Raw genomic sequence first — 12,719 nt, 5'->3', positions numbered from 1 at the left:
CATGGGACACTTTTGTTTAAGAAAAAATTTTGTCTAGCTGTCTTACTTTGACACTTTTCTCAACTTTCCTTTCAGGACAACCTTGGAGAGAGCGCATCTCCGCCTTTTCATTAGGAAACACATGCTGATCCTTTAAAACCCTCCTCTTCCACCATGGCCTCAGTTATTGTGTTTCCTCCACCATGTTGGAAGTACATGTTGTGGGCCAGAGGAGCTGCGCTCTCTCCAAGGGGAGAGGCGTGGGCTTACCTTTTCTCTGAGTTTTCTGCCTGGTGTGCAGCGGCCATCCCAGTCCGTCCCCCCCCCCCCCCTGTGGCGAATGGGGGGGTGTTCCGGAGTCCTCCAGCCTTTCCATGCTCAGATATCTTTTCCTATCAAAGGAGACAGGAACAACAAGCGCCCAGAGGCGATTTAGTTCGCATGTGCCGCGCTATATAAGTTTTTTTTCATTCATTCATTCAGTGGTAGCCAAGGCTCTGCAGGAAGTCAGCGCTGTAGAGCCCAGGGTCCGCAGACTTGGGCTCAGGTGGCCTTTAAAGGAGCCTGTGCTGCAGGGTCCGAGTTAAACTTTTCTCGGTTCCCTGTCAGCTTGCACTTGTGGTGGTGATTTGTTATGGTGTTTTCCTTTGGTTTGGTGGTTTTCTTTCTTTTAAAAAATAAATAAAAAATTGTTAAGTGGGACATCTCTCCTCTTTATGTTTTCTTCAGGAAAAACTGAAAACAAAAAAACCACCAACTCAAAGGAAGTGTCCTTCCTGAAAGAACCCTCTTAGGGATACATGGCAGAAGGCAATGTGCAGAACCTGTATCAGGGAGCTGGTGGAGGAAGAGACATCCCAGCAATATAAGGATTTGTTTTCCTCGGTGCGAGAACTCACAAGTTCTGAGTTCAGTTAAATCCATGTTGGTTCACAGCCCAGCAGTACAATCTGAACCCCAGCAATCACCACCCAGCCCAAAAGCCTCCACCTCTTAGTCAGAATTTGGAGATTCAGGGGGTGAAGGGACAAGTACTCTTCGCTCAGTCAGAGATTCAGATGAGGAGGAAGAGGGTAGCAGAAGTTCCAGATACAAAGTCTCTTTAGACGAAGTGGACGATCTGCTGAGTGCAATTTATACTACACTTGAAATTCAAGAAAAAAGGTACAATTTTTCTCTTCACGGCAATGTACCAGGGGCTGGATGATTCCAGACACAAAGTGTTCCCAGTCCACAAAGTAGTATCGGATCAAATTAAAGAGTGGAAAGATCCAGGAAGGGGGGTCCTTTCTTTTCTAAAAGCCTAAAGAGATTTCCCTTTGAAGATAAGGATTCCGAAGTCTGGAATAAAAAGCCACGAGTAGATGCGGCTTTCTCTCAGGTGTCACGACGCACGGATCTTGCGTTTGAGGACATGGGGGTATTGAAGGATGCCATGGATAAAAGGGTGGACTCCCTGCTGAAAAAAGCATGGGATTCTACGCCACTCAGTTTTAAACCTGCTATGGCTTCCACAGTGGTGGCAAGAAACTTGGAGTGCTGGGTGGAAGAACTGATGAGCTATGTAGAAGCATGCACACAAAAAATATATATTGGAATCTTTTCCCCTGATTTTAAAATCAATCAGGTACATGGCTGGTGCATCAGCTGAATCAATCAAGATGGCAGCTAGATCTTTTGCCTCAGTAAATTCAACATGGCGTGCAGTCTGGCTTAAAACCTGGACAGGAGACATGGCCTCTAAAATCAAACTCTGCAGTAAATTCAGGCAGGCAGGCAGTCTGGCTTAAAACCCGGACAGGAGACATGGCCTCTAAAATCAAACTCTGCGGTTTACCCTTTTCGGGGGATTTACTTTTTGGGCCAGATCTAGAAAACGTTTTGGACAGAACAGCCGACAAAAAGGCTTTTCCTGACAAAAAAGAACCTGTTAAGAATTTTTGTGCTTTTCAACAAACCTACAAAAATAGAACAAAAAACGCTGGGTTCCACAAGGGTAGAATTCTTTTCAAACCCCAAAAGACAATCTGACTCCAGTGGGGGGAAGATTGTCCGCTTTCTTTTTTCAGTGGAACCAATTGGCCAAAAGTCCCTTTGTAAAAAAAAAAACATTATTGCACAAGGGTACAACCTGGAGTTCTCAGAATGCCCTCCATGCAGGTTTTATGTAACAGCCCTGCCAAGGGATCAGGAAAATCTGATACAACAGGAAATTATTATCCAGGTCCCAAAACAGGAGGGAAAAGGGTTTTACTCCCACATTTTTCTAGTAAAGAAGCCCTCAGGCAAATTTCGCCTAATTCTGAACCTGAAAACCCTGAACAAGTCCATAAGGTACAAGCACTTCTGCATGGACACTATCCACTCCATAACGAAGCTGTTAACACCGAACTGCTTCATGGCTTCTCTGGATCTAAGAGATGCTTACCTACACGTACCAATAGCTCAGGCCTCCTGAAGGTTTCTTCGCCTGGCAATCAATCTAGGGACTTCAGTTTTGGCATCTACAATTCAGGGCTCTGCCGTTCGGCCTTTCGTCCTCCCCCAGGATTTTCACAAAGGAGATGGCGGAAGCCTTGGAACCTCTAAAGCTGAGGGGGGTCTCGGTTGTTCCATATTTGGACGACTTCCTGTTTTTTGCAGATTCAAAAGATCAGCTGGTGGCAAATCTTCTGGTGTCCCAGTCTCATCTCAAGAACCTAGGGTGGCTATTGAATCTAGAAAAGTCAAACCTAGACCCTGCACAGGAGACAAGGTTTCTTGGTTACACCATCAATTCAGTCCTCCAGAAGGTTTCTCCCTCAGGAAAAGATAGAGAAAATCGTTACCGCAGTGAGTCAGATCCAGACAAATCTCTGTGTCAATACGGACAGCCATGGCAGTTCTAGGCCAGCTCACGGCTTCAATTCCTGCCGTCCAATGGGCGAGATTACATTCCAGACCCCTACAGAGGAACATCCTACAAGTGTGGTCTCACCAGGAATCACTGGAAAAACATTTCAAACCAACATCAAGAGTAAAACGGGCCCTCTGGTGGTGGAGAGATCTTTCCAATCTGACAAAGGGTCTCATGAGTTCTTCCTTCGGACAAGCGCCTGACAACAGACGCAAGTTCGTGGGGATGGGGAGCTCACCTGGACGGGCAAACCGCACAAGGGTCTTGGTCCAAAGTGGAGGCAAGGAGGTTTTCAAATTGGCGGGAACTAAAAGCCATTTTTATGGGTCTCCTGGCTTTTCAACAGATGCTGAAGGGTCGTCATGTACAAATCTTGTCAGACAACACAACAGCTGTAGCCTATGTGACCAAACAAGGCGGGACCAGGAGCCAAGGTTTGATGGAACTAGCCAACCAGTTATTGTCCTGGGCGGAGCAAAACGTGACCTCTCTGTCAGCGATTCACCTAAAGGGGTCCCAAAATCTGTTGGCAGACCTGAGCAGGAGAGTAGTAGAAGCAGAATGGAGTCTAAATCAGGAGATATTCAACATGATCTCCAAGGAATGGGGGCATCCTCAAGTGGACCTTTTTTCCAGCCAACAAAATTCAAAGGTCCAGGAGTTCTTTTCTCTCCACAGAGAGGACCAGGCGATAGGCATAGATGCTCTAGCCCATCCTTGGGATTACCAGCTGTGCTACGCTTCCCCCCCCCCTTTCCCCTAATCCCGTTGGTCCTAAGGAAATTCAGGGAAGAAAAAACAAACCTAATTCTGATTGCTCCCTTTTGGCCAAAAAGGCCTTGGTTCGCAACCGTATTGAATCTGGCCGTAAAACCTCAGTGGAAGTTACCGTCCAGGAAGGACCTTCTAACACAGGGCTCTGTGTGTCATCCAGAAACAGACAGGTTACACCTAAGTGCTTGGTTTCTGAAGAAGACATTCTGAAAAACAAAGGTTTGTCCGACAAAGTAGTAAGAACTCTACTGTCTAGTAGGAAGGAGGTAACGAGATTTATTTACCTAAAAGTATGGAAGAAATATAATTCTTGGTGTTCTTCCAAAGATTTTCAAACCAAGAGTGTGGTTTCAGTTCTAGAATTTCTCCATGAGGGAATGGAAAAGGGACTTGCAGCCAGTACCTTAAAAACGCAGGTAGCGGCTCTTTCTGTTTATTTTGAAAAAACTCTGTCCAGGGAACCCTTGATTTCTATTTTTTTTTTTTTTTTTTTAGGGCACTAGCTCGAAATAGACCAGTGACCCTCAAACGTTTTCCCAGTTGGGACTTAACAGTTGTTTTACAAGGATTAACGGGAGCTCCGTTTGAACCTTTAGAAGATACTTTGAAAAATGTATTTCTCAAAACAGTTTTTTTGGTGGCCATTACTTCAGCAAGAAGAGTTGGTGAGCTCCAAGCTCTGGCCATTACTGAACCTTTTCTAAGAATATTTTCAGACCGAGTGATCCTTCAGACGGATCCCGCCTTTCTTCCAAAAGTGTCATCAAAATTCCATCGGTCGCAGGAAATAGTTTTACCCACTTTTTCTTCAAACCCTTCTAACGCTGGAGAAGAAGCATTTCATTCTTTAGATGTAAAAAGGTGTCTGTTGCAGTTTCTTTCAGTCACCAGATAATTCAGAAAATCAAATCATAATTTCAGGTCCCCGTAGAGGGGAAAAAGTGTCCAAAAGTACGCTAGGAAGGTGGCTTAAACTCGCAATTACAGAAGCCTATAAAGCCAAAGGAGTTGTGCCTCCCTCAGCTATTGTTGCACACTCAATAAGATCAACTGCAGTCTCTTGGGCCGAAAGGGTCGGTGCTACACCAAGCAGATTTGCAAGGCTGCCACCTGGTCCAACTACTCAACGTTCCTAAGACACTAGGTTGGACCTATTGTCTGCCGCAGGTCAAGCCTTTGGCAGAAAGGTACTGCAGGCAGTAGTCCCACCCTAGGGTAAGTTACTTGTTTATCCTCTCCAAGGTTGTCCTGAAAGGCAAGTTGAGAAAGACTTAGTTAGACTTACCGGTGACGGTATTTCTAAGAGCCTTTCAGGACATGTTCTCTCACCCCCCCCCCCCTTCTCCTGTGGCATGCTCGGATAAGGGCCTGGTATGCATTTTTTTTGGGGGGGGGAGCAATTTTAAATGAATTTTTTTTCCTCTAGAAATTTTAATTAAATTTTGCTGCAATATTGTTATAAACATGGGAAAGAAATGCTACTTTACAGGCAGACTGAAACCCCCCCCATCCACGATATTTAAATGAATGTTTCACTTTAACCACTTAAGACCCGGACCTTTAGGCAGCTAAAGGACCCGGCCAGGTTTTGCGATTCGGCATTGCGTAGCTTTAACAGACAATTGCGCTGTCGTGCGACGTGGCTCCCAAACAAAATTGGCGTCCTTTTTTTCCCCACAAATAGAGCTTTCTTTTGGTGATATTTGATCACCTCTGCGGTTTTTATTTTTTGCGCTATAAACAAAAATAGAGCGTCAATTTTATTTTTTGCGCTATAAACAAAAATAGAGCGTCAATTTTGAAAAAAAAAAACAATTCTTTTTACTTTTTTCTATAATAAATAACCCCCCAAAAATATATAAAACATTATTTTTTTCCCTCAGTTTAGGCCAATACGTATTCTTCTACCTATTTTTGGTAAAAAAAATCGCAATAAGCATTTATCGATTGGTTTGCGCAAAATTTATAGCGTTTACAAAAAAGGGGATAGTTTTATTGTATTTTTATTGATTTTTTTTTTTTTTTACTACTAATGGCAGCGATCAGCGAATGTTTTTTTTCGTGACTGCGACATTACGGCGGACACTTCGGACAATATTGACACATTTTTGGGACCATTGTCATTTTCACAGCAAAAAATGCTTTTAAAATGCATTGTTTACTGTGAAAATGACAATTGCAGTTTGGGAGTTAACCACAAGGGGGCGCTGATAGGGTTATGTATGACCTCATTTGTGTTTCTAACTGTAGGGGGGTGTGGCTGTAGGTCTGATGTCTTCAATTGTGGTTCCCTATAAAAGGGAACACACGATCGATGTCAGCGCCACAGTGAAGAACGGGGAAGCCATGCCATTCTTCCGACGTATATCGGCGTGAATGGGTCCTTAAGTGGTTAAGCATTATTAAAATCACGACTCCTGAAAAAAACAACTTTCTTTTTTGGATTGATACAGTCCCCAGGACCCCAAACACTCTTTATGGTAACTTGCATATAAGCCTTTAAAATTAACACTTAATTTTTCACGTTCGTGTCCCATAGACTTTAACAGTGTTAGCACAAATGTTTTCTGTTTGCATGTTCTGGTGCAAACCGAGGAGGGGGGGTGTTCGGCTCATCCCTACTAGTGACTATGACTATGGTCCAGCTGCCTTGAGATCATTGATCAGATTATCCCAGGTAGTTCTGGGCTGATGCCTCACCATTCTCCTGATCATTGAAACTCCACAAGGTGAGAGCTTGCACGGAGCTCCAGACCGAGGGAGATTGACAGATATTTTGAGTTTCTTTCATTTGCGAATAATGACACCAACTGTCACCCTTTCTCCAAGCTGCTTGGCGATGGTCTTTTAGTCCATTTCTGCCTTGTGTAAAGCCTCGTATACACAATCGGATTTTCCGCAGACAAAGCCTTGGACTTTTGTCTGAAGGGGGTTGGCCAAAATCTTGTCTTGCATACAAACGGCACACAATTGTCGGCCAACAAACATGAACGTAGTTACGTACTACATAGTTTTTAAGCTCTTTAGCGCCACCCTTTGGACACCTGCTAATGTTGTGTTTTGAGCATTGCTTCCGAGCATACATGTACTTTTGGACTTTTGTACACACGCATGAAAAATCCGACAACGGACCTTTGTTCGCGGAAATTTTAAAGCCTACAGTCCAATATTTGTCTGGAAAATCCGACAATTGTACGATGGAGCATACAAACGGTCGGATTTTCCACCAACAACCTGTCATCGCACAATTCCTGTCAGAAAATCTGATCATGTCTACAATCTTGTCCCTGACATCCTTGGACAGCTCCTTGGTCTTGGCCATGGTGGAGAAATCTGATTAATTTCTTCTGTGGACAGGTGTCTCTTATACAGGTAACAAGCTGAAATCAGGAGTGCTCCTAATCTCGGCTTGTTACCTGTAGAGAAAAGACACCTAGGAGCCAGAAATCTTGCTGATAGAGGTTTAAATACTTATTTTACTCATTGAAATACAAATCAATTTATAACTTTTTTTGTGTTTTTCTGGAGATTTTTGTTCTGTCTCTCACTGTTGAAATAAACCTACCATTAAAAGTATAGACTGATCGTTTCTTTGTCAGTGGGCAAACGTACGAAATCGGCAGGGGATCAAATACTTTTCCCCTCTCACTGTAAGTATTAGGGGGCGCTGCACACAGAAGGCTTTTTATTTTAATGCATATAATGCCTTAAAGGGGTTGTAAACCCTTGTGTTTTTTTCACCTTAATGCATCCTATGCATTAAGGTGAAAAAACACCCGGCAGTGTCACTGCCCCCCCCCCCCCCGTTTTACTTACCTGAGCCCCGAGTTTCCCTCGGCGGAGACACGCTGTCCCTCTCAATGGAGTCCTGGCTCTTAATTGGATAGATTAATAGTGGCACAGCCATTGGTTCCCGCTGCTGTCAATCAAATCCAATGATGCTGGCACCGGGGGGTGGGTCCGAGTCATACATTTGGCGGCTATGGGCACTGAATTAATGCGCCCGGTAACCCCCCCCGGGAGAGTGCTTCTCCTAGGGGGCTATCTGATGTGGGAAGGAGCCGCCGAGGGACCCTAGAAGACGGTGTTTGGGGCCACTCTGTGCAAAACGAACTGCACAGTGGAGGTAAGTATGACATGTTTGTTTAAAAAAAAAAAAAGAACAATCAAACCTTTAGAGCCGGTTCACACAGGGGTGGCACGACTTCGGGGGCGACTCGGCCAGGCGACCTGAAGACGACTTCCAAGGCAACTTGCAAAATGACTTCTGTATAGAAGTCAATGCAAATCGCCCCGAAGTCGTACAAGAACCTTTTTCTAAGTCGGAGCGACTTGCGTCCCTCCTATTAGAACAGTTCTATTCACTAGAATGGGACGCGACTTGTCAGGCGGCTGCGTCGCCTGACGAGTCGCCCCAGTGTGAACCGGGTCTTACAATCACTGAAGACAAAAATCCTTCTGCCTTTAGAAAACCACTTTAATAGTGTTGTAAACATTGGGGGTTGTTAACTCAATGGTAAATGCGTTTTTCAGCGAGTCCACAGCAGTCAGATGTTAGGTTTGAGGGCATGGCAGCCCATTTTTATTTAAAAGGCAAAAATAAAGAGTTCCCACGCAGGGTTCTTCTCCAGTAATGTTCATAGAACCAAAATACCAAGCCTTCTGGCTCCCAGGCTCACTCAGCCTTGCAGTACCTGCTATACCTGGCCCAGTCCTGGCCTCAACAGGATTCTCCAGCTTACTGACTTCCGGACTTCTTCCAGCCCCCTTGGACTCGCTAGCCACCTTAGGTCTACCAGCCTTCCCAGTCCGCCAGGCACAAAGTCCCCCCACACCAGAGATGTAGTCTTCCAGGGCAGACAGCTTTCCACACACACTGTGTTGAGCCAGCTGCACACACTCCACCTTCCTCTCCACTCTGTTCTCACCAGTCCCTGATTATATTGGCTGTTTTCACCTGAGCACCCAACCTGCTGGCTATTCCCAAGACCTGGACACAGGGCCGGAGATCCCATCCCGCCCAAGTCTCTGCAGGATCTCCAAACCACACAGCCCCATTCAAACTTAGCAAAACCCGGAGAAAGCTGCCAAAACAGCTTTCTCCGTTTTAAAGTTATGCTGTGAAGTTTTGCAGTCCACTGACATGCAGACTCTGTGTCCGTTTTTGCTGCGTTTTTATGGTGACCGGGACCCTGACTATTACAGTTAGGGTTGCCACCTCATCCCTTTAAAACAGAACACATATGAATTACACAGGTTCTGTGGCTGATTAAGGTGGTAATTGAACTCAAGTGGAGCCTTATCTAAATCAAATTAGCCTCAGAACCTGTGTAATTCATATGTGTTCTGTTTTAAAGGGATGAGGTGGCAACCCTAATTACAGTGTATATAGGTATATATTGAAAATGGAAGATTATTGGTAATTTTATGTCATTACCGTATTTATCGGCGTATACCGCACACTTTTTTGCCCTGAAAATCAGGACAAAATCGTGGGTGCGCGATATACGCCGATACCCGCTTCTCGCGCTGTGTTTGAACCACTGCGCCGGCATATATCGAGCACAGTACACTCAGGTATAGTCAGGCAGGCTCGGCTCCTCTCACGGTCACGTCCTGTACGTCCTTTACGCGAGAGGAGCTGAGCCTGCCTGACTATACCCGAGTGTACTGCGCTCGTATATGCCGGCGCAGTGGTTCAAACTCAGCGCGGGAAGCGGGGATCAAGCAGGGAGGACACCACGATGGCCGCAGAAGGACGCCGGACCGGATGAGGCCGCCGATGGACGATGGGCAAGACACGATGGACGACGGGCAGGACACCGACGAGGGGCATCCAAACTGTAATTTTTTTTTTTTCATTAATTTTTCTTCAAGTTCGGGGGTGCGCGCTATACACCGGGGCGCGCAATAGGCCGATAAATACGGTACTTGCTTTCCTTTTAAATTGTGTGCATTTGCTTATTTTTTTTTCTCTGAAAGGCTAAACACTTAGGCCCCTTTCACACGTGCGGACCGTATGTCCGCTTTTTCATCCATCCGTTTGCAGATGAAAAAGGGACCTACATTGATCCCTATGAGATTGCGTCTGTCAGCGGATGAACATCCGCTGACACCCGATCTCGTCCGCCTCCGCAATGATCCGATTCTGCAGACGGAAGAAAACCCTATTTTTGTCCAGGTTATCTTCTACCATGCTGACATACCAAAGCAGACCTGGCTGTGTAAAGTAGTTTGTGAAATACGTAAAAACCTTACATGTGTATCTGTCATAAACCCACCTTTTGTCAAGTTTTTAATTCATTTTGATTTAGTAAGAATCTTTCATTCTCCTTGGCATGCAGGGCATGTGATAAGATTTCTCTTCTCAGACCCTAGCTTACGTTATCCACACTTTAAAAATGTATTTTAGCCCAAGAACAAACATTTAGTACATTTCAGTGCGAGTCCTTACAATTGGTGATTGCTTTAGTGTTTTGGTCTTTTTAGGTCTCTTCCCTTGGGGAACAAAACACTTTCTATTTTCTGTGTGAATATTTACAGTTGCAAGAAAAAGTATGTGAACCCCTTTGGAATGATATGGATTTCTGCACAAATTGGTCATAAATGTGATCTGATCTTCATCTAAGTCACAGCAATAGACAATCACAGTCTGCTTAAACTAATAACACACAAAGAATTAAATGTTACCATGTTTTTATTGAACACACCATTAAAAAATTGGTTTCTTTAACCACTTAAGACCCAGACCAATATACAGGTAAAAGACCTGGCCCCTTTTTGCGATTCGGCACTGCGTCGCTTTAACAGACAATTGCGTGGTCGTGCGACGTGGCTCCCAAACAAAATTGGTGTCCTTTTTTTCCCACAAATAGTGCTTTCTTTTGGTGGTATTTGATCACCTCTGCCGTTTTTATTTTTTGCACTATAAACAAAAATAGAGCAACAATTTAAAAAAAAAAATGCAATATTTTTTACTTTTTGCTATAATAAATATCCTCAAAAAATATTAAAAAAAAAAAATGTTTTCCTCAGTTTAGGCCGATACGTATTCTTCTACATATTTTTGGTAAAAGAAATCGCAATAAGCGTTTAATGATTGGTTTGCGCAAAATGTATAGCATTTACAAAATAGGGTATAGTTTTATGGCATTTTTATAAAAAACATTTTTTTACTACTAATGGCGGCGATCAGCGATTTTTTTCTGTGACTGCGACATTTTGGCGGACACATCGGACACTTTTGACACATTTTTGGGACCAGTCATTTTCACAGCGAAAAGTGCTATAAAAATGCACTGATTACTATGAAAATGACAATGGCAGTAAAGGGGTTAACCACCAGGGGGGCGCTAAGGGCTTAAGTGTGCCCTAAGGGAGTGATTCTTACTGTAGGGGGGCGTGGCTGGACGTGTGACGTCACTGATCGTCGTTCCCTATAACAGGCAACAGACGATCAGTGACAAGCCACAGAGAAGAACGGGGAAGGTGTGTTTTCACTCACCTCTCCCCGTTCTTCAGTTCCTGTGACCCGATCGCGGGACACCGGCGGCGATCGGGTCTGCGGGTCCCGCGGGCGTGGTCACGGAGGACATAACCGGGTCGCAAGCGCACCGCCGCCGGCGCGTTTGCGGCCCACGGCTGGGCATCTTAAAGGGGACATACCGATATGCCCATGTGCCCAGCCGTGCATTATGCCGACGTAAATAGTCGTGTGGCGGTCCTTAAGCGGTTAACATTTGATTTTGGAATGAATATAATTTCCTGAACAAAAACCATATACAGTGTTGGAAATTTGTTTGTTTGAGAAAAAATTTCCATTCCGTTTCTTTGAATTTTCTCATCAAGGCAGTGAAAAACGAATGTTAATATGAACCCATTACCAATTCAAAAATCGAGTGGCTGGAAAAAATGTTTAGACATTTCTGATAATGTATGGCCAGCTTAAAGCTGGGTACGCACTAAACAAGAATTGCCTGAAAACAGTCAGTTCAGCAGGAACTGGCTGACTTTCGTCCTGTGTGTATAGCTGTCTGCTCTACAGATGCTGGTCTTCCAACCGACTTCTGTTGAGCAGGCGTACTGGAAGACCAGCATCCGATCAGCACTGGCAGCCAATGGCTGCTAAGGGATAATTGGTGTGTTTTGGAAGAGGGCTGTCTTCCTGTCAGAATACAATAGCACAGCTGGGGAGATCGCAGCACTAACATCACTTTTTATTTTGTTTGTGTATTGAATGAAAAAAAAACAAAAAACTTTGTGTATCCAGCTTAAGATCAAACAAATACTCAAAAAAACATGTAATTTTAGGCAGATAAAGCTTTATACAAGTCTGAATGACCTTGTTTGTATTCTCTATTGATCCTGAAAAAGGAAGTAAACCCTTGTTATTTAATTTTTTTAAATACCTTGCACAGCATACTAGCTCATTATGATCAACTTACCTGAGAACAAAGCCCCCAAAGTTCTCCGCGCCCTCCGCCGCCACCGCCATGTCTCCGGCGATTTTCTTCCTGTAATCGCCGCTCCGGTGCAGTGATTGGCCCGGAGCGGCGATGATGTCATTCCTGCGAATGTGCACGGGAGCCGTCAAACACGGCATTGCCGTGTTTATGACAGCTTTTGTTAGTGCGCCTGCACGCAGTTTGCGTCGTAGACAACGGTCCTGTCATTCAGCGAATATCTCCTAAACCGTGCAGGTTTAGGAGATATTGCTAACACCTACAGGTTAGCCTTACTCTAGGCTTACCTGTAGGTGTAACTTGCAAAAGTGGGTTTACAACCCCTTTAAAGGGATTCACACTTGTGAATGGGGCCATTTGCAGTTAGCTGCAGGAGACCCAGCAGGGTCAGAGGTAAGCCCCATAGGTTGATATTCTGTCTCTATCATTTAAAATACACGTATGATAAAAATTATAGACCCTTCATTTCTTTGTAAGTAGGCAAACTTACAAAATCTGCAGGGGATAAAATTATTTTCTCCACTGTAGGTACATTGGGAAACATCTTTCCAGCGGTTTGCAAATCTGTGTATTCTTGACAAATTTTGAATAGGTAGATTGTCTTTATG

This window comes from Rana temporaria, chromosome 1 (assembly GCF_905171775.1).
Source record: "Rana temporaria chromosome 1, aRanTem1.1, whole genome shotgun sequence".
In the NCBI taxonomy this organism is placed as follows: Eukaryota; Metazoa; Chordata; class Amphibia; order Anura; family Ranidae; genus Rana; species Rana temporaria.
The sequence above is the reverse complement of the archived record's forward strand: the minus strand, read 5'-3'. Positions refer to the sequence as shown.